At 38.9% G+C, this 22,484-nt stretch overlaps 1 protein-coding gene across 21 annotated transcripts in view; it reads right to left on the bottom strand.

Moving 5' to 3' along the window:
- The window catches only part of FKBP5 (FKBP prolyl isomerase 5), a 98,816-nt gene extending 82,396 nt beyond the window's left edge, over nucleotides 1-16,420 (bottom strand). For 6 of the 21 annotated variants that reach the window (XM_019949690.3, XM_019949697.3, XM_019949696.3 and 3 more), the window contains exons 1-3: nucleotides 16,269-16,417; nucleotides 15,479-15,897; nucleotides 10,726-10,830 (exon numbers count right to left, since the gene is read on the bottom strand). The gene's annotated coding sequence lies outside the window, so the exon portion shown is untranslated. Of the gene's footprint in view, nucleotides 1-319; nucleotides 1,058-10,725; nucleotides 10,831-15,478; nucleotides 15,898-16,268 lie in introns of all 21 variants that reach the window. The other 15 variants (XM_073810819.1, XM_073810818.1, XM_073810820.1 and 12 more) reach the window with 7 other exon arrangements.
- Nucleotides 16,421-22,484: the final 6,064 nt, after the last annotated feature.

The following is a 22,484-nucleotide window of genomic DNA, read 5'->3' as shown; positions in this document are numbered from 1 at the left end:
AATTAGCTAAGAAAATTCAAAAGAAAAAACATTATAGGAAATTTTTATTTTCTTCATTGATTTATATTTATTTACTAAATTCTTTTACAATAACCATGTACTATACAATAAGAAGGAAGTAAAAGTTGTTCTTGAAAAGAACCCTCTGTTGCAACAACCGATCAGCTACTGCCTGAAGTCCAAGCCCCTAACCCATTATACCAGGCCGTTTATGGTCTGGCCTTGTCGAGACTCCTTGTTTTGTCAGCCCAGAGCCCATTCCACCCTCTGCTGCAAACACCATTCTGGGACTTTCCACTGGGGAATCACTGCTCCTCACCTCCTGGGGTGGGCCCGATCCCCAGTCTTTGCCAGTCAGAGCTTCTTATCCCCTTGGCCACCCCAACAGTTCAGAGGTGAACACATGACCCTAACAGATCCAAATCCAAATCAATCCTGAAAAGAGGCTAATTTTAATGAGGCTATTCAAATGATTATTAAGTGCTGACATATAATACAGCTAAATTTCCTAAAAGAACTTTGTAATAAATAGAATTCTCATTTAATGTGGTCCCTGAATATTTTGTGTGACTATAACTTCAAATCACAAAACTGGCAGTGAAAACAGTCATAACTGATCGCTTTTGTTGAAACAGAACAGCAACAAAAATACAATATTAGAAAATTCCCATTTCTAAAAGGCTATTAAAACTTGATGCTGTCTCAAAGAATGTTGAAACCGTATAAATCACATCCTGTTAAAATAGCTAAGTACAGAAACAGTAAGAAAATACAGGTTACGCAGCATATATGTTAATCACTTATCCTCTGACAGAAATCTTTTAAACAACTTCAAAAATAAAGCTCCTACAGGTAGTATTTCATGAGGCACCTAAAATGCCACAATCCTAAAACAAACAAACAAAACCCCAAACCCAAGCATTTGAAATATATTTAACTTTTAAAATAATTTTTATTGGGACTTCCCTGGTGGTCCAGTGGGTAGGACTCCATGCTCGCAATGCAGGGGGGCCCAGGTTCGATCCCTGGTCGGAGAACTAGATCCCACGTGCCACGACTAAGACCCGGAGCAGCCAAAATAAATAAATAAATAAATAAAATTTTTAAATCGCCTTTATTAAAAAAAAATAATAATTTTTATCAGTTAACCATTTTCCTTTCAACACTAAGAAAACTATAGAGTATATTAATAAATTACAGGGGAACAAACTTCAATGCAATATGAGAAAATAAAACTTAACCATTAGAATTTCCTAAGAGTGAAATGGACTGTCTTGTAAAACAGGGACCTCGCCTTCCCTGGAACTAAAACTAAAACCAAAGCTCTGTAATTCTCTGAAAATAAGATATCCTTGAAGAATTCAACTGCTGTGCCAGCTGTTTTATTTCTTGAGAGTATAGCTGAACACATATTATAATCCATTGCATTTTTTCTAGCATTGCACAATTTTCCTGGCACACAATGTGCATACTGTATTTATTATCATATTTAAGCATCTGACAGCATTGTTATAAGAATCCATAATATTATTCTCTAACCAAATGCACACATAAATTTTTCAGTCTTCAAACAGCCATGGATTTCAGTAGTTAAGTATCATATATATTTTTTCCACAAAGTCTAAATACAATACATTTCCTGAACTTTTAGCTTTCAGTTTCCTGTTCGTCAATGGTTACAATTCTAGAGGCAATACATAAACACACCCTAGCCATGGTATTTCCACTCCTGACAACAGTGGATGTGAACTTAATATGACCAAATATAACTACAGTGCATATAAATGGTATATCACAGCTAACACAGCAATAGCAGGAATTAAGCTATAAAATGGAAATATAAATTATATTCCTTATTAAGAATTCACATAACCTCCTTTTATAACTTAGAACTCAGAAAAAGTTTCTCTCCCATGAAAAACTGATAAGCTTTCTTTATCAGACAATAACTGTGAAACCCATCCTGTTTCCTTTTTTCTCCTGCTTGCCAGGAAGCTCAGAGCTAAATTTAATGTTCAAATACAGAAAATATTTTGCCTCAGATTATTACTGTAAAGATTTCTTTCCACTCCCTCATCCTGCTCATTATTTCTCAAGTGATTTATGCTTAATTTCTGACTTTGTTTTTAATGTTTCTTGCCTTTTTAGTTTTAATTACAATCTATCAAATCTTTTCAATGAATAGAGAGTATAAAGAAACAATTTAAAAGATATCTTTACATCACTGAATAATCTGTTAATCCAATTTATATAAAATGGGGCTTCCCTGGTGGCGCAGTGGTTGAGAGTCCGCCTACCAATGCAGGGGACATGGGTTCGTGCCCCGGTCCGCGAGGATCCCACATGCGGTGGAGCGGCTGGGCCCGTGAGCCATGGCCGCTGAGCCTGCGCGTCCGGAGCCTGTGCTCCGCAACGGGAGAGGCCGCAACAGTGAGAGGCCCACATACCGCAGGAAAAAAAAAAAAAAAAAACAAAACAATTTATATAAAATGTAGGTCCTAAAATGTATATTTATTTTCCCCTTTCAAAGTTAATTGTTTCACATAATTCATGATTCACTTTTAGAAGTCACTGGCAAGTCTTCCAAATAAAAGACTCATAAAATGACACAAGGATCAAAACAAATTACTAAATGAGGGACACTAGATTAGGAGGATTAGTAATTTTTAAATGTTTTTAATTTACTAACAAAATTGGTCTGGCAAAGCTAGATTGTCATAAAAAATTAACTCACATAAAGTGTACTGAAATCTTACTTACTGTTATCAGCATTTTAGATGCAAAATAGACAACAGGTATAAAAATATTTAAATAGCCTAGGAATCTTAAGAAAAGAGGGAAACTCGGTCACACTTGTTTAGAAACTACAGACACACACACATATTAAAATATTCAGTATATGGTAATACCAAAAAGTTTAAGTGGAGATAAAATGAGATATTAAGAAAATGAACAAAAACAACACGAAGATGAAAAGAAACTACAACCCAAACTGACAAATCCAGCCGAAAACTAAACAAAAATATACCATGAATTAAACAGAAAACCTAAGCATAGTCATATTAAACATGGAAAAGAGAAATGAACACATTTTGTAACAAAGACTACGGTCTACAAGAATGCATAATATTAAAGCTCTTCACTTTTAGAAGCCATAAATTTAAAAAAAGAAAATGATAATAAATGGAAGAAGACAGCCAAATAATTTATATAAGAGTTACAAAAACCAATTGTTCCTTTCTCTCTCAACATATGAGAATTGCAAGACATACCCAAATAAGTCAAATTACAAAAAAATTAATATTCTAAGGATGAAGTTAACAGCAAAATGTATTACTATATAAATTACTATATAATTTATATAGTATTATTATATACTATATACAGCATAGTATTAATATATACTATATTTATGCTATATATATAACATATATAATGCAGTATTATATATAGTATATATAACATATAGTTATATAGCGTAGAATTTATAGTACTATTACTATATAAATTTACAAGGAAAGGCTAGTAACCACTCATAAAATATAGCTTAACAGACTTCTTTCAAACAACAATAAAACAGTTCAACATAAAAAAGATTTAAAAACAGAAACAAATTCCTATATATTATCTGAAGGGGCTGAGAGAAACACACACACACACACACACACACAGCCCTCAAAAAAGAAATCTAAAATTTAATTTTGAAGCATTTCTCTTCCCCCCTAATAGCACAAATAGAAGTTAAAATTTGTTATAAAGAGTAATCGTCTAAATACAAAACAAGTCACAGATCATAAGAGAGAAAAAAAATCCCTTCTCCCTTCAGAAAAATGAAGACAGGAAAAAGAAACCAAACCATGGGAAATACAACTAAGTGATCTGATACAAAGCACTGAGGACATGGAAAAAATTCTTTTGTATATATATTTGTGTATTATACAATTCAACTTCACGGTGTTTGAAAATGATAAAGAAAAATTAGTATTTCAGTAAAAATGAATCCAGTTAGAAGTTTTTCTTTTTTTTTTAAGGAATATGGCAGGATGAGCAGAGAGGTCTAGGGTATTTTTATGTAACCCATGCCACTTTTTCTTTCTTTAATCATGGGAAAGAATACAGAACCTGAAAAGATAACTAGCTGTGAAATAATTTTATGACAAAATTATGCTTAAAGTGACTAAAACGTATTTGTACGTCACACAAATTTTCAAAATGCAAGGACAGCATCTTGTCAAATTTAAAACAAGACATTTCAAGGGAAGAAAAGTAGTGTGACAGTGATTTGGAGATGAGGAACTGACATTAATGAGAAAAAATTACGTGCTCTGTAAAAAGGGAAGGGAGTATTTATTGAGCAACTAGAGTATCCAGACACTAAGCTTAGGGCTTTATAAAAGACATTCGATCACATTGCATTTAGGTAGGAAAACAATATAGAAGAAAACAATGCTTAAATAAGTTTCTCACCATTATGTGTGGCATATGGTAAAATGTGAGAGACGAAAGAAGACTGTAAACTTAGAAACTACTGTACTAGTAGAAGTACACGGCTGGGGACTGTGAGGTGAAAGTACAATAGTTCCCAACTTTTCATGCTAATCTTACTGGACTATCAATCACTCTGTAAAAGAACCTGTGTTCCACCATGACAGAAACAGAAGTCCACTTTTTTTTGAGAATGATAGTTATGTTTACAACACTATTATATTTATAATTTCCAACTCTAAAAATAAAAGAAAGGAACCCTTTTGTTCCTAAAGAAGATTTTGGAGCCTTGGTTTTATTTTTTAATTTTATTTTTTTTAATAAATTTATTTTATTTATTTTTGGCTGCCTTGGGTCTTCGTTGCTGCGCGCGGGTTTCCTTTAGTTGCGGTGAGCAGGGGCTACTCTTCCTTGCAGTGCGCAGGCTTCTCATTGCGGTGGCTTCTCTTGTTGCAGAACACGGGCTGTAGGTGCACAGGCTTCAGTAATTGTGGCTCACAGGCTCTAGAGCGCAGGCTCATTAGTTGTGGCGCACAGGCTTAGCTGCTCCGTGGCATGTGGGATCTTCCCAAACCAGGGATCGAACCCGTGTCCCCTGCATTGGCAGGCAGATTCTTAACTACTGCACTACCAGGGAAGCCCTGGAGCCTTGGTTTTAAATATTACTTTAAGAATAGTAATGCCTGTCCAAGAAGTGTGATCATGGGCTTCTCATTAAGAATAGAGTGAATTATTACCACATTATTCCTGGCAGTAAAATTATTTCTTACCTTGGTGTTTGACAGCCGTTAGTAGAAAGATTATTGGTAATACTACTGTAATTCCCACCCAGATGGTTAAGAGTCATACTAGGACGACAGTAAAAAAGCAGCCCTAGTTTAGCTCTGAAAGGTACAGGCCACTAATTAATTAGCTGTGGATCCTGACGTTACTTCCTCTGGACCTCAACGTCCTCATCTGTACAATAAGACTGCTGGACTAGAGCATACTTCCCTACCTTCCTCCCCCTTTTTCCCTCTCCCTGGCCCTTTCTACTTTATGACTTCGGTGATTTAGGATCTAGACTGGGATTTTTGAGGACAGAGAGGTAAATAGCAGAAACCCACTTAACTCTGGAGAAAAGGAATAAGAATTATGTAAACAACTAGAATATGGAGAGAAAAAGAGAAAGCCCAAAATACATGTTTACAAAAACAAATGGACAAATTAAAGAGGCATAATGGTTCAGAATAGAGGATCATGAGCTTCATTGTCAAAATTAGTATGATAGTAGTTTCAGTTATATGACATCAGGAAAGATAGTGAGAAGTGCTAGAGATACAGACTTAGAAATGTTATTTGTAACACACAACAATGCTTTACAAATAACCCAAGAAATCTTCCCAAGTTCCCCCAGTACATATGGAAAAGATGCCATACTCCCTGGCTTAATCATTCATAATTCTGCCCTAACATAATCACTCACTATTTTCCAACAGGTTATTCCCTCCAGTCCATTTGGCTTCATCATTTCAGACAAACCTATGAAATCTCCCCTTCACTGTCACTCAGTGTTCTGTCAAATGCTTTCTCCCTTCTTCCAATTTATAATAACAATTTATCATGCTCTAACCATGTTTGAGGCACCATTCTAAGCACTTGACATGTATAAACTCATTTAATTCTCTCAACAATCCTAGGAAGAAGGTCAAGTAACTTGCTAAAGATTACACAGTAGCAGAGTCAGGATTCCAACACAGGCAAACTGGTTCCAAGGAGCCTGTCCTCCTAACTTGCTAACTAGTCCTACAAGGCTTAGGTGGAGTTCTGTCACCTTCCTGAAGTTCTCACCTGCTTAGCAATTATTCCTGCCTCTTGAGACCTTAAGTAAACCACTCCTTTGTCACTTACCACAAGACCTAGGTTGTTATTTATCTTTTGTGCACATGTTCTATCTTTTCTAAGGACAGGATCTTGTCTTATTTATTCTGTAACAACACTACTTAGAACCTAACACAACTTATTATCTGGAACACAAAAGTGCTTATTAATGAAACTATAATAGCATTTAATATTTATTGAAGACATATGCCAGGTTCTGGGCTAAGTACTTTATATGTATTGTCTCATTTATTCCTCACAACCCTTCGGTAGGTATTAATACTGCCTGCACCTCCTATTATTATAGATGAGGAAACTGAACTTAGAGAGAAGCTACATATCTTGTCCCATATCACAAAGTGGTGGTGACAGTCTTACTTAAGGGTCTAACCAGAATCTTAATCTCCAGCCAACCACAAAACACCCTGAAGAAAGAAGCAGTCCTAACAACAACTCAGTTCAACTTTCACTACTCTGCAGCACTATGCTGAACACCAAGGATTCAGAATTAGAGGCACAGCTGCTGCCCTGATGAAACTCACAGTGCACTAAGACTTCAGGATCAAACTTTGATATCACAGGCAGAGCCACCATCATCAAAACTTAAGGAAGATTTTAACTTATATTTTAAATCAAAATATCTAAATAATCCTTGGAAACTCTTCCATCCCCTTCCTTCTCCCTTCAGGCTTCCCCCACTCTCTCTACCCTAGGACTAATCTCTCTAGTTTCTGTATTATCGAGTAGAAGGATCCCACTAATCCTGACAACTACTAGGATGTCTAAATTTAATTTATCAGTAGCTCAGACTCAAGGGTCTATTTGGCGAATTCCATGTCCATAATGAAATATGGGCAATGGACAGCTAGAAAAAACCAGTAGCAAGGAGAAGCAGCAAAAAGAGGGAGATGAAAGTCACACTGTATAGCAAAGAAAAAGCAAGAAAAGCAGGAAAGTGGACACAAATAGAAGGTGAAAGTTGAGTCCAGAATAAATCCAGTAGAGAGATGTAGATAAATGAAAACGCTAAAATCTAATTCATTTTGCGAATGCTGACTCCTTTAATTTTTTCCTAACTTCTAATGGAAACAGAAAAATATGTAGGTGAAACAATTACTGAAAAAATCATTAACCAGGAACAGTATATAAATCAGGAGTTTTTCCCCTGAAAAACCACTCATTTTAGAATTTCAGAGCTGCAAAAAGACCTTAGATCACTATCTAATCCAACCCATTCATTTTACAATTAATATAAGGCTCAGTAAGGTTAAGTAACTTTAACTTTCCCAAGATCATGTAGCAACACTCCTGAATCTCACCCCTGTCTATGCCTACTATACTAGGCTTCCTAGAAACGGTGTAATTTTCTCTTCCATTTTCCACTTGTAATAACTATTAAATTAATTTCTGCATAAGTATCTCAGAATCCCCATATTATTCCTACTTCTCATAGAAGAAAATAATCAGGTATTCTGGATTATCTAAAACAATATCAAATTTTATTCTCTTATCCCCAAAGTCAGTAATCTTAAATTGGGTCTTGATTTCTACAAGGAAGAAATTCAAACATTTCCCAGAAGAGCGGAAAGAAGAAAGAGCTCCATAAGCTGACCAAAAGCAAGGCAAGTTGATAAGCTACAATCCATCTGTCAAGGACTCAGGCCCAAGACCACTGGAGGGTGGACGACTGCTAGTGGGAAGGAGAATGGATATCACTTATTTTCCCATTTCTATTTAATATCTTCCCAACTAACCTCAGGTTCCTATCTTTCTGACAACCATCAATTCTAGGAGCCTGTAAAAAGAAGGGAAAGTAATGAGGTAAGAGTATCGTGTCACTTTCGGCACAATGGCTTTTTGATAAGAACTATCTTGGTCAGGAAATATGCCACAAGGAATAGAAGGGTTTTGGGGTAAACCCACAGATCTTTATTTTTACCATAAAAACACAAGAAGTCCTGAAAGTGTGTTATATACACTCAGTATTTCCCCCACTGCAAAGCACCTGCAGATATTCTGCTGGAAGGAACTCATTCTGGGCTATTTCTGTGGTCCAAGAAAGTCTGCTGCCTATATCCCTTGATAAACTGTGGGCCCTGCTGGCCATCGTTCACAAGGTTATTAGAGCTGAGTGATTTGGAAATCGTCTCTATCACCTTGGTTTAAATATAATGATTTCCTAGCCCTTAAAAATTATGTGTTTGCTTATAAGACTGACTGAAGCCTTCTCTGAAAGGGAAGAAAATGCCCTATTTTACTTTAGGAACATATCTTAATTTTGATATGTATGAAGTTCATTATAGATTAGGGATAACTTCCTGCTAACATGTTACCCAAATTAGGACAACTGGAGTGGAAATGAAAAAGGACGAAAAGATAAAAAGACATTTAAAAACAAAGTGATTTAGTGGCTCACTGAGCTTAAGAAGCAAAGGAAGAGTAAAAAATGACCAGTAAGAATAATGGTGTCACAAACAGCTAAAGAGGAAAGTCAGGAAGAGAAGCGTTTTGACTGGGGGTGGAGAGAGGGGGTGTTGGTGTGCAGTTGCTACAGAGATGGTATTTAAACATATTTAGTTTCAAGACATAAGTGAAAATTTGGGCCTCAGTTTTGCAAGGCCTGGAGTTTAGACATAAGATATACATTTGGAGCCTAAAAAAGCACAGCAATGACTGAGTTTTTAGAGAAAGAGAAAGTAACAGCAAAACATTTAGACAACAGCATTCCTCAGACACTACACTTTGAAGATAATCTAACTTACCAGATGAACAGTACTACCTTATTCTATAGATTAGAATATTTGGACTAATTTATTATAAATAAAAGGCTAAAAAATTTATCTTTCTTTTCCAGGCTATGAATTGACAGAAAGGAATTTAGAATAAAAATAGTTTCATAATTACTGATTGTCCAAAGTTAAGTCTCTGAGTTAAAACACACTGCTTTTCAGATTTCTCTATTTACAACGAAACTTTTGAAAAAAATTGAGAGAAAAAATCTGGTACACTAATACCACTACTATTTTACAATATTTGTGAGAATGTATCAGTTTTTAAAAGCACACTAACCAAAATGCTGATAATTAATAAATCTGAAGAATGGGTATATGGAGGTTCATTATTATTCTCTCCAGTTCTGGATATGTTTAAAACTTTTATAATAAAAAAGTCTAAAAAAAAGGCTACCTACAGATATTTTTAAAGTTCTATCTGCAGTTAGGGTTTGACAACTCAAAACAAAATTCTAAAAACTTTTCAAATAATGTTTTATTCATGCTCAATAGACCAATGAAATTTACTGTGTATGAAAGGGAGATAAGGCCCTGTCATTTCAGAGGAACATGAATATGTTCATTAAATGGAGAAAGTCCTCCTTTTATCCATGTTGGTTGAGTTGGACATTTGTCATTTTTCTCTTCAAAGAACTTATATTTGTTAAAGAAAAATATATAGACCATATAAATGTATGGTTTTTGTTAGTAAAGGCAACATAAATGTTCATCCCCAGTTATCAATGATTAATTTGCTGAAACTGCTGGCTAGTCATTCTGTTACTTCAAATCATATTCCACTCTAGTAAATAACCAAATAAACAAATTTCTTATGTGGATGCAAAAAACTGATTAAAAAATGAATATCCATAAATAATGCCCAATCCTAAATTGTGAAGAACACATATTTAAGATTATATAAAATAGTAAGTCGAGAAAAAAAGCTGAACGTTTTAAACAACTGACATAGTTTTAGGGCTGCTGTAGAGTGATTTGCTTTAAATTAAACCTATTTAAATTACAGTTTAAACTAACAGTGAGCATCAAATTCACCACCTTAGACTTACCACTTAACCTACGATCAAGATTAGTTTATATGGTTTACAAGCACCAATCCTTCCCCCTACTATAAATACCACCCACAAATGACAACCAGCTTTGTTTGCCTCTTCTTTGTCTGGTGAGTTCCAGGACAGTAAGGACTGCACGTTTGTGCAAAACCTAGCACACTGAAGGTGTGCAACTCTCTTAACAGGAATTATCAATTCCCAGGAAGCTATCGCTAGGTATCAGTCTCATTCCCTAGGTGACTGACACAGGATAACAAAATAAAGCACAGTTTCCTGGCTGGCAGTTGGCCTTGAATTATTTTCAGGATCTTGTCTCTTCTAACAGAAATATGCTGCCATGAAACTTCAAAGAGAAGCAGCATAGATACATATATGTAGAGACAAAAGACTGTCAGTAATTCTCTTCTCCTACATCATTATTAAAGCACTGCTTAATTTCAAATTGAGGTATTTCACTTTTTTCAGATAACAGGGTCATTCTCCTCATCTTCAACAAATTTTTATATTTTTTTTTCCTTATGAAAGTAAAAGTTACATACCATAAAATGCACGGATCTTAAGTATTCAGCTGGGTAAATGTGAACAAATGTATACACCAACAGTTGGTGAATCTGGAAGTTCCTCGTACTGGTCTTGCAACTGTTCTGTAAGTTAAAAATTACATGAAAATGAAAACTTACCCCAAAGGTGTACACTTGAATTCCATAGCTTGATTCCCAAATCAAGTTATAGAATATTTCCATTACCCTAAAAAGTTCCTTTTTGCCCCTTTCCAGTCATCCACAGCCCTTACCCAGAAACCATTGTTCTGATTTCTATCACCATACCTAAATCTGGCCTGTTCCCATATTTTTTATAAATGGCATCTTATAGTACATACTTGTGTTTGGCTTCTCTTGCTCTGAATAATATTTCTGAGATTCATCTATGTCACAGTATGAATCATTAGTTCATTACTATTGTGAAAAAGCTGCTATGAACATTTTTATCAGTCTTTCTGTGTACATGTACTTTATTCCTCTTGGTGTAGCAAGATTTCATTTAAAAAAAAAGGTTTCACATATAAATAAGCCTGTGAAGTCACACAGTATAGATAGATGGATTTATATATATACATATAACAAACATACAGTTACATATATAATGCAAATATATATAGCATAGATACTTTATCTACCTGTGTGTATATATTTATGTGTGTGTGTATATATATATGTGTGTGTGTCTCTACAAATGGATTCTGAGAGGTCCACCTAGGACCAACAAAGATATTTTAAAAGAACTTATAGGGCTTCCCTGGTGGCACAGTGGTTAAGAATCCGCCTGCCAATGCCAGGGACATGGGTTCGAGCCCTGGTCCGGGAAGATCCCACATGCCACGGAGCAACTAAGCCCGTGCACCACAACTACTGAGCCTACGCTTTAAAGCCTGCGAGCCACAACTACTGAAGCCCGCGGTGCCTAGAGCCTGTGCTCTGCAACAAGAGAAGCCACAGCAATGAGAAGCCCTTGGCGTGCCGCAACGAAGAGTAGCCCCGGCTCGCCGCAACTAAAGAAAGCCCGCGCACAGCAACAAAGACCCAGCTCAGACAAAAATAAACAAATAAATTCATTTTTTAAAAAAAGACCTTATAAAGTTCATAGTGCAAGTAAATTTAAGATAGGAAAGATGACATTTCAATTTTTCTTAATAAGTATTATGTTTTAACCTAAGACTAATTCAAAAGAGAAACAAGTTTCTTTCCATGTAAATTACCCTGTTTTGCTTCAATGAAATACCCTTCTTCTCATAACAAATCCCCTTCTCAAACTAGAATTTCAAAACATTAAATATTACCATCCACCATGTAATAATTTTTTATGCTAGGCGCCAAATCCAAAATCTGTCAATATTCTATTCTACTGTCTTGCTTTTTTAAAAAGTTAGAAACATGGAAATAATTCCATTGGCTAATGTTTAACATGGGTAAAGACCATTTCATCCTCATTCAGAACACTGTATATTCTGAAAAAGGCTAGGATGTTTTCTGTTCCAAAAAGTATCTTACTACAGCATTAAGTCTGTGATAGAGACATTCTAACCTTCTAATTCTGTGTGTAATTTTCGGCAGACAGTAGAGGAGGATCTTTAATTTCCAGAGATAGAACACTGAGAAACATACACACAAATCTGATTTTTGATGAGATCAATTTGAAATTCCCAGCCCTGTTTTTGATAATCAGATGATCATTTTCAGGGAACTAGGAATGGCTCCTTATTTAACATCATACATAAATTGCCAAGACTGAGGCTGAACACTACAAACGGTTCCAGAAATTTACCATCATCTGCTTCAGGAAGGGTTTGCAACTACAAAAGGGAAAAAAAAAACCTCTTCTAGCCTTTGATTTTTCTCCATCTTTTATTCTTCCTTCCAAACAATGAACAATTTCAAGACCATACAATTCAAATGTACCATATATATTTTTTTTTTAAAAATAAATTTATTTATTTATTTTTGGCTGCGTTGGGTCTTCGTTGCTGGGCGTGGGCTCTCTCCAGCTGCGGTGTGCGGGCTTCTCACTGCGGTGGCTTCTCTTGTTGCGAAGCATGGGCTCTAGGTGTGCGGGCTTCAGTAGTTGTGGCTCGTGGGCTGTAGAGTGCAGCTCAGTAGTTGTGGCGCACAGGCTTAGTTGCTCCCCAGCATGTGGGATATTCCCGGACCAGGGCTCGAACCCGTGTGCCCTGCATTGGCCGGCAGATTCTTTTTTTTTTTTTTAGGCAGATTCTTAACCACTGCGCCACCAAGGTAAGTCCCGTGGCTACTGTTTTTAAATCAATAGTTACGTGATTTACGTACCAACGTCCACCTAATCTCTGGTGAGTGTAGATGTAATTTTCCTTACACTTTTGGGGACATAATGTCAGAAGTTAAAAATGCGCTGTAAAAAAATTCAGAATGTGAAGCAATGAAAAAACAAAATCTAATTACTAATCAGCTAGGTTAGAAAGTTCACACAGTCTCAGAATTATAAAATGTATAAAATATTTAATTGTTCAGCATAAAATAATTACAGAATTTAGTGTGCCAAAATATATACAATATAGATTCTTTGTTAGGAACTGTTGAAAATTATATTAAAGACCTACAGAAAATATTCTTAATCACAGATACAGCATGCATACTACTGTTAAATAAAGCAGTATTAATGTCTAACAGTATCATGTGATCTACCCTCAAATTTAGCTTGTTTAATATGTGTCCCTGTTCTTTTGTAGCTTTATTCATTCAAAAATATTTGCCCACCCCCAAACTAAAAAGGAGCCACACCTGAGGGTCAGTGACTTAAAAACACTCCCAACATTTATTGTGTAGATGCAAGAATTCAACTTATGCTTAATTTTGAAGCTGTAATGTGGTTGATAATTTTATGATATGGTCTACCGCAAGTTAAAGTGGACAACAATCAGTAATTAAAATATGTAAAAACTGAATTTGAAAATGGTCTTTTAATTAAAGGGCACTTCCATAGTTAAAGTTCCCCAAATATGCTTTACGTAAATAAAACTAAGGAATATAGCTTTAATTTATGATATGTGGTATATTTAAGCATCATTATAGGATAATGACTATAAAATTTCTAATTACACATAGTAGTTAAACTAATATATTCCTATACATTTTTAAGGACAATTACCCATAATTGTCCTAAACTAATATATTCCTATACACTTTAAAGGACATCACCCATAACCCCAGTCTCATAAGATTCCTTAGAACTACTTATACATAATAAAACCCACTCTGCAGGAGTCACTGTTCAAACAATCTACCTTCACTAAACATCAAAAAGCCAACTCAGCTTTCAACAGTAATAACTTCTTCTACAGCTAGAGAAAGAGGATGCTCTTCCTTCTCTAGACTGGTTCTAAGGTAAGAAGCCTTTAGGAAACAAAACAACCTAAAATATGTATCCTTTTCCAATCCAAGGATAAACGGAAAATTGAAGATTTCACTAGTTGCCTAGTCCAATATTTTATAATGTTCATGTTGAACTGGTTAAAATCATGTTTTAAAAAAGAAATTCACCCAAAATTCCCATCACTAAAAAATTGAAGATTCAGAAACACACTTGTTTTGTTAAATATTGTAAAGACAAAGACCTCACAGCATATAAGCCTGTTGTTTTAGAGAAATAAAACATTTTATAAAGTCCATCTTTGATTTTTTTTAAATCCCAAGTAGTCACAACTAGACTATTGGTTAAAGAGTTCACCTTTAAAAGGTGTTACTAATTAGCTACGTAAGTAACTAAAATTACTATTCAATGAAACACTAATAAAGTACCATAATTAAAATAACGGTCCTTAAGAAGTTAAACTTACATCTCTTAAGTACAAATCATACCCAGCATAGATATAAAAAAGACACATTAGAAGAAAATAACTGAGTAATCTAAATCAACTGCTCCTCACAAATGAATGTTATTAATAACCTTCATAATATATTTTAAAGTAATTATACATTATTTTAAAACTTTTTTTTCTATAGATGCCCTAAATTGGTCAGGGCCATAACTGTAGATTGTTAAGTGAGGTCAGATGGGAGAGAGAGAAACAGAAAATAAGTGAAACGTATAACAAATAAAAATTTCCCACAAGAATAAGAAGTTTTTCAACTCTATCCTTGGGGAAAAAAAAAAAAACTCTTATGCGGGGCGGGGGGTGTGGTGCGGGAGAATTCCCACAGACTACTCAAAATACTGAACCAAAATATGCCTTAACTTTTCCCTTGTCTAAAATCTAACAAAACGGTAAGACAATGAAAAGAAACACTCCTGTGAGCCCTCAGAGAGGCAAAGAAAGCTCCCATTCAACGCTAAGCCTTATTCCACTCCTGTAAAGTAAATCCAAAACCACGAGCTCAAACTGCTTCATGAAGAATTTACTGAATGGCGGCCAAACGTTGTACACGCTACCCTGAACCACAGTGAAGGATATCTAGAGTTCTGCATTCTCCATTTACAACCTGTACCTTACTATGCATGCTTTCGCCACCACTGCAGAAACCGATTTTTACAAAGATGTTCCTCCCGGCAAGTCAATGGAAAGAAGGCAATCTACACGCTGACAACACCCGCCCCCCACCTTTTTTTTTCCCCAATCAATACTAGTTTTGACTACTATACTGCGGCCAGCACACCTTTTTAGAAATCATTAAGGGAGAAGGCGTTATAACGTCCCAGAGTGAACTGAATACTGAGCTCTGAAACAACTTTTCACTGGCTTTCACCTGGCACTAGGATTATCACCTGTTAGAACGCCGCCGCACCCGCACCCTCTACGAGCGGCCGAGAGCGGGGATGCTGTTCCCAGTCACTGGTCCCTGGGCGGCAGGTGAAGACGGTGAACGCGCATCCACACCCACCGCCCGGGGAGCGCAAACCGAAAGCCAGGACGGCGGCGACGGGACGCTCCGTTATCCTCACTCTCGGCTGGCCCGCCAGGTGAGCGCGGCTCCATCGCGCCCGCGGCGTCCCGGTGCACGGCTCACCCCGGCTCCACTTCTCCCGCCGCCCGGGCCCCGGAAAGCGAAGTTTCTCTCCCGCCCGCGGCAGCTGCTGTTCACGCGCCTCCCGGCTCTCCGCCGGTCCCGCCGTCTGCTCCGGGCTGCCGCGGTCACGGGCGCCGGGCCTCGGGCGAGTCGGGGGCCGCGGACGGGAGCCGTGACCTGTCACCCCGGGAGGGAAACAAAAGCCGGGTGAGGACCAGCGGGCGCGACCGGCCTCGCCTCCGAGAGAGAAAGCGCGGCGGGGGGCGGGGAGCCGCTCCAGGAGCCGCCGGCTTCGCGCCTCCAGGAGGGAGCCCCTGCCCCGCGGCCCGGCGGGACGTAGAGGAGCCCCGCAGCGGAGCTAGGGGCCTCCAGCGCGCCCGTCTGGGGGCTCCCCAGGCCCCCCTGGCCCCGACGCGCCGCTCCCGGGCTGGGGAGCCGCGTGAGGGGGCGGGGAGGCGGCGCAGCGGCGGCCGGACCGCGAAGCAGGGAATTCGGCTCCCTGGGCTTAGCGACCACACTCCCCATCCCTGCGGCCATGGAGCCAGTACCTGTCGCCGCGGTTGTTCGTCTGCTCTGTCTCTCTCCGCCTAGCCCGCGAGCCGCTGCCCCTCAGCCCGCCCTGCAGGCCACCCGCGCGCCGGACGCCGCCGCCCGAGACTGGCAGCGCCCGCGAACCGGCCCGAATCCCCCGGGCAGCGCCCGGCGCCGTCCCACCCCCGCCGGCCGCAGGACCCGCCTCCCATAGGGCCACGGGGCTGTCAGTCCGCCCCCAAAAGGCGCGCGGGCTGTCGCTCCGCCTGTCCGGATTGGCGGCCGCGCGCCGTCCATGCAAATAAGGCCCCGCCCCCGACCATTTGCACCTCCGCCTTGGTGTAACCTCCGCCTCTCCCCGCCAGCCCACGTGTCTGGCCCTTGCCCTTTGTGGGGGCTGGAGGGAAGGGATGGAGGAAACTGACCGACACCCTCTCCCACCATCCCTTATCTCCGGGAAAACTAATGCCTAAAGAAGCTAGTTGACTAAGCATACGGATCTCTCTCTCTCTGAAAGCTCTGCCCTCCTGTCTGCCCACTAGACCTGCCCTGAGGATGGAGAGTGACAGACCAGACCAGGCTTGTTTGTGTGAGGTTAGCCCCAGGAAACAATACCAGGAACTCAAAGTTGTCCATTTGGAACTGGGGAAAATCCCACCTGGAGAACCGTAGCACATAGCACATAGCACTTCCCTCTGGACACTCAGGGACTGTGAAGACTACGCTTTCCTGTGGCTTTCTACCTTTCAAACATGAGATCCCAGGTGACTGAGAGAGCAAAGGGCCTTAAAAGATGTCTGTGTTCTCTGCCACCTGCGAAAGGGTAGACCTGCTGAGCAACTCAGCTTCAGGAGGTGCTCAGTCCCCTCCAATGAAATGGCCACCCAGAGATTCAGATGAGGGGACTGAGCTAGCCACCTGGGCCGTAGGGAGTAGCTAGCTCAATCTCATTTTTGAGAAAACAGAAACCTGAAGTCCCATAGCTATGGAGCTTATTAATTACCTATGGAAACCTAACATCTCCTAGCTCCACAACTGCTGTCTAAGCTATATCACCTGGGTCATTTAGGTATTGACGACGAGCTTCTACAATTCACCATCCCTGCCTTCAAGAGGTGCTGCCTGCAGAAATAACCACTAGAGCTGACACTGAAACCTCGTCAAGGGCAAAGGCCCTGTCTCAGTGCCTAGAAGCTTTCCTTTTTACCAGATGCCAGGGAGAGTCACTGAAACAATTTATTTGTGCATTAATTCAGTAAGACAATGGTGATTAAAACTACTCTGCATATTAACACCAGTTGATTAAGCATCTACTATGCTTTTTAACAGCAAGTATTAAGCACTGTGCTGTGTGCAGGGTATACAGAGGTGAGAGGACACTGTCCCAGTCCTTAAGGGCTTCAGCCTAAAAGACAGTGACATCCACATTGCATATCAGTGCTCCTTATGTTTCAGAGACTGTGACAGATGTCTGCATAGGGAGTGGCTATGCATAGGCCAGTGGATGACTCCAAGGAGAGGGGAATTTGCTCTTCCTGGGAGAGTCAGGAAAGGCCTGGAAGAGGTGACTCTAGAGCTGAGTCTTGAAAGGTAAGTATTAAAAGATGGTGTTTTTGCCAGACTGACAGATGTGGAAGAGGAAGGAAAGGAACTCCCCTGGGCCGGGGCGGGGGGTGGGGGTGCAGAGGAGGGAATAGCAGGAGCAAAAAGAATGCAGACCTGGAAAAGCCTAGTAACTGAGGGAACAGCAAGGAACAGTGTGGGCAAATCTGCAGGGCTGTGTGGCCATGTCACATGGTCTGGGACCAGGCTCTTCCAGGAGGAAGACAGAAAGACCCAGGAGGCTGCCAGGCTGTGTTGTAACACACCGCAGCAAACAACAACAGGCCCTGTAGATACAGCTGCAGACTTTTTTTTTTTTTTCTAGGCCAGAGTCTGTGGGGAACAGTCAGTTCCACAGTTCCAATGGCAGCCTGGCTGGCCACACCCACTCTCTCAGAAAACCACTCCGGTCACTGCACTTGCCTGCCTCAGCATTTGGAAACACGCGTGCTTGCAATTTCCCTAAGCACTGCTGCCCTTCAGAACGCAAAGATAACGTGGGCTATGGCTGCAGACACCTGGGTGTGAGATGAGCAACCCTTTCCTCGTGCGCACAGGAGTCCTCTGCAAGGCCTGTCACCACAGATGGCTTCATGGGAGTGTAACCTGTGCTCAGATTAATGCTCTGCTGTTACTGTCCTGAAATTCTTAATGTTTTAACAAGGGGCCCACATTTTTATTTTGTGATGGGACCAGCAAATTATTTGCCCATCCTACCTGTCACTGTTAATACCCCTAGGAATGCTTGTGATACTGCTCAAACCATATCTCATTTAAAATACTTAGCGTGGGGAATTCCCTGGTGGTCCAGTGGTTAGGACTCTGCACTTTTCACTGCCCAGGGCACGGGCTCAATCCCTGGTCAGGGAACTAAGATCCCAGAAGCTGCATGGCACAACCAAAAAAATTAAAAATAAAATAACTTGGTTTGTTTATATGCATTGTATCACCTGATTCTCACAGTGACAACGTGGAGTGGGCCTATATTACCGGTCCCATCTATCAGCTGAGAAAACTGAAGTTTGGCAACTTTCTCCAGGTGGCACAGCTAGGAGGTGGCAGAGTTCATATTTGAACTCAGCCCACCCAAGCACTATTCCATCCACTTCAGAGCTACCTCCATGTCAGTTTCAGAATCCTTTCAAATGTAGATTTGTACATGAAAGATTTTAAGAGTCAGAACACCTGATGGAATGGATATCTGTCATTTCATGGCTATCACCTTTTAAATAGTTGTTCATCAATTTTGAAAAACTCTCAGCCATTGTATGTTCAAATACTCTTTCTGTACATTTTCTTCTTTCCTTCTGGGACCCCAGTTGAAATATATATTAGACCTTCTCACTACATCCCTTTCTTCTGTATTTTCTATCTTTTGTCCTTCCATGCTTTGTTCTAAAAATTTCTTCTCTTTCAGTTCACTAATTCTCTCTTCAGCTTTTTTAAAAAATTCTCCTCTTAAACCCATCCACTGAGCTCTTAAATTTGGTTATTCTATTTTTTTTAGTTCTAGAATTTCTATCTGGTTCTTTTTCACATCTGCTATGTCACTTCTTATATCCCTTAGTGCCCTACTTAATTTTCAAGCTCGGCTTTTCTCTCCTTAAACATAGTAAGTATAGTTGTTTTAGGGTCTGTGTCCTTGGTGGGGGGAGGAGCACAATCTGGAGTCCCGGGGGGTCCACATCCATTGTCAGTTTTTCCTACTGGTTCTTCCTCATGTTGTTTTATCTCCTCATGTACCTGGTTATGTTTTGGACATTGTATTTGAAAAATCATTTGAGACGTTGATGATAGTATCTTCCTCCAGAAAGGATTTCCATTTGTTTCTGCAGGCATCCTGGGATACCAGCAAGCTAGGATCACCTTAACCCAATTTCAGGGGCTTCTGATTTTCTGAACCTCTCTGATAACTTGAAGCTAGACTAGAGTCTGTGGGAGGGTTTGTTCATTTATGGTTTCCCCTTACTCAGTGCTACAGTTCTTTGAGGTCCCAGTTGAAGATGGGGAGTTTTTTTTTCAGTTATATATTGTTTCATAGCAAACTGTCCCCAAATTTAGCAGTTTAAAACAGATGTCAGTAGATTTTTTCTTAAAGGGCCAGATGGTAAATTTTTAGGCTTGCAGGCCATATGGTCTCTATCATAACTACTCAACTCTGTCATTATAGTACAAAACAGACATAGACAACACATCAATGAATGGCCTGGCTATTTAACAATAAGATTTTATTTGTAAAGATAAGCAGCCACCCTCAACCTGATAAAGGACATCTACAAAAAACCACAACTAATATCGTGCCTAACGGTGAGAAACTAGATACTTTTCCCAGAAAACAAAACAAGGAACAAGACAAGGATGTCCACTCTTGCCACCTCTATTTAATATTGTACTGGAGGTCCTAGCCAGGGCAATTAGTTAAGAAATAGAAATTAAAAGGCGTCCATGGTGGAGCCACTATGGAAAACAGTATGGAGGTTCCTCAAAAAACTAAAACTAGAACTACTGTATGATCCAGCAGTTCCACTCCTGGGTATACATCTGAAGAAAATGAAAACACTAATTCAAAAAGATACATGCACCCAATGATCATAGCAGCATTATTTACAATAGCCAACATATGGAAACAACCTGTGTCCATCAACAGCTGAATGGAAAAAGAAAATGTGGTTGGTAGATAGATAGATATACACAACGGGATATTACTCAGCCATAAAAAAAGAATGAAATTCCGCCATTTGTAACAAATGTGGATGGACTGAGAGAGCATCATGCTCAGTGAAATGTCAGATGGAGAAAGACAAATACTCTGTTATCATTTATATGTGGAATCTAAAAAATAAAACAAGCAAATGTATATAACAAAACAGAAACAGACTTACAGATATAGAGAACAAACTAGTGGTTACCCCAGAGGAGAGGGAAGGGGAGAGGGGCAAGATAGGGGTATGAGATTAAGATGCAAACCACTACATATAAAATAGATAAGCAAGGGCTTCCTTGGTGGTCCAGTGGTCAAGACTCTGTGCTTCCACTGCAGGGGACATGGGTTCCATTCCCTGGTTGGGGAACTAAGATCCTGCATGCCGTACAGTGCGGCCAAAAAAAAAAAAAGATAAGCAACAAGGATATATTGTACAGCACAGGGAAACATAGCTATTATTTTGCAATAATTTCAAATGGAGTAAAATCTATAACAATATTGAATCACTATGTTGTATGTCTAAAGCTAATATAATACTGTAAATCAACTATACTTCAATAAAAGACACATCCATACACACACAAAGGCATCTAGATTGGACAGGAAAAGATAAAACTATCTCTATTCACAGATTACATGATCTTGTGTATAGAATATCCTAAGGAATCCACCAAAAACCTGTTAGAACTAATAAATGAATTCAGCATGGTTGCAGGATACAAGATCAATTATAAATAGCAATTGTGTTTCTATACACTTTCAATGGACAATCCAAAAATAAAATTAAGGAAAAAATCCCATTTATAATAGCATCAAAAAGAATAAAATACTTAGGAACAAATTTAACAAAAGTGGTGCCAAACTTATACTCTGAAAACTATAAAACATTGTTGTAAGAAGTTAAGGACTTAACTAATTGGAAAAACATCCTATGCATCAAAAGTCTTAACATTGTTATGATGGCAATACTCCCCAAATTGATCTACAAATTCAGTGCAATCCCATCAGAGTCCCAGTTGACTTCTTTATAGAAATTGGCAAGCTGATTCTAAAATTCATATGGAATTGCAAGGGACTCAGAATAGCCAAAACAATATTTAAAAAGAAAAACAATGTAGGAAGATTTACATTTCCTGATTTCAAAATTTACTACAAACAACAGTAATCAACACCTGGTATTAGAACGGGGTAGACCTATCCTTGACAATGAAATATACTAGATCAATGAAATAGAATTGAGAGTCCAGAAGTAAACCCATACATTTGTGGTCAACTGATCTTCCACAAGGGTACTAGTGTTGGTAAGTATGTGGAGAAATTGAAACCCCTGGGCATTGCTGGTGGGAATGTAAAATAGTTTGGCACTTCCTAAAATGTTAAACAAAGAATTACCATATGACCCAGGAATTCCACTCCTAAGTATATACCCAAAAGAATCGAAAACAAAGACTCAAACAGATACTTGTACACCAATGTATATATCAGCATAAATTCATAATAGCCAAAAGGTGAAAACAACCCAAATGTCTATCAGCTGATGAATAGATAAACAAAATGTGGTATATCCATACAGTGGAACATTATTTGGCCATAAAAAAGAATGAAGTACTGATAGATGCTACAATGTGGATGAACCTTGAAAACATTATGCTAAGTAAAAGAAGCCAGTCACAAAAGACTGCATATTATATGATTCCATTCATTTGAAATGTCCAGAAAAGGGAAGACAGAAGACAGGAAGCAGGTTAGAGATTGCTTAGAACTGGGAGTGTAGGGGAAGGAAGGATAGGAAGATAATAGGTAAAGGGTACAGGGTTTCTTTTTGAGGTGATGAAAATGTTCTAAAGTTGACTGTGGTGAAGGTTGCACATTTCTGTGAATGCATTAAAACCACTGAGTTGCATAACTGGATTTCCAAACATGGCGG

The sequence above is a fragment of the Tursiops truncatus genome, chromosome 10, assembly GCF_011762595.2.
Source record: "Tursiops truncatus isolate mTurTru1 chromosome 10, mTurTru1.mat.Y, whole genome shotgun sequence".
Lineage (NCBI taxonomy): Eukaryota > Metazoa > Chordata > Mammalia > Artiodactyla > Delphinidae > Tursiops > Tursiops truncatus.
Note: the sequence above shows the minus strand (reverse complement) of the source record. Positions and strands in the feature narration are given on the sequence as shown.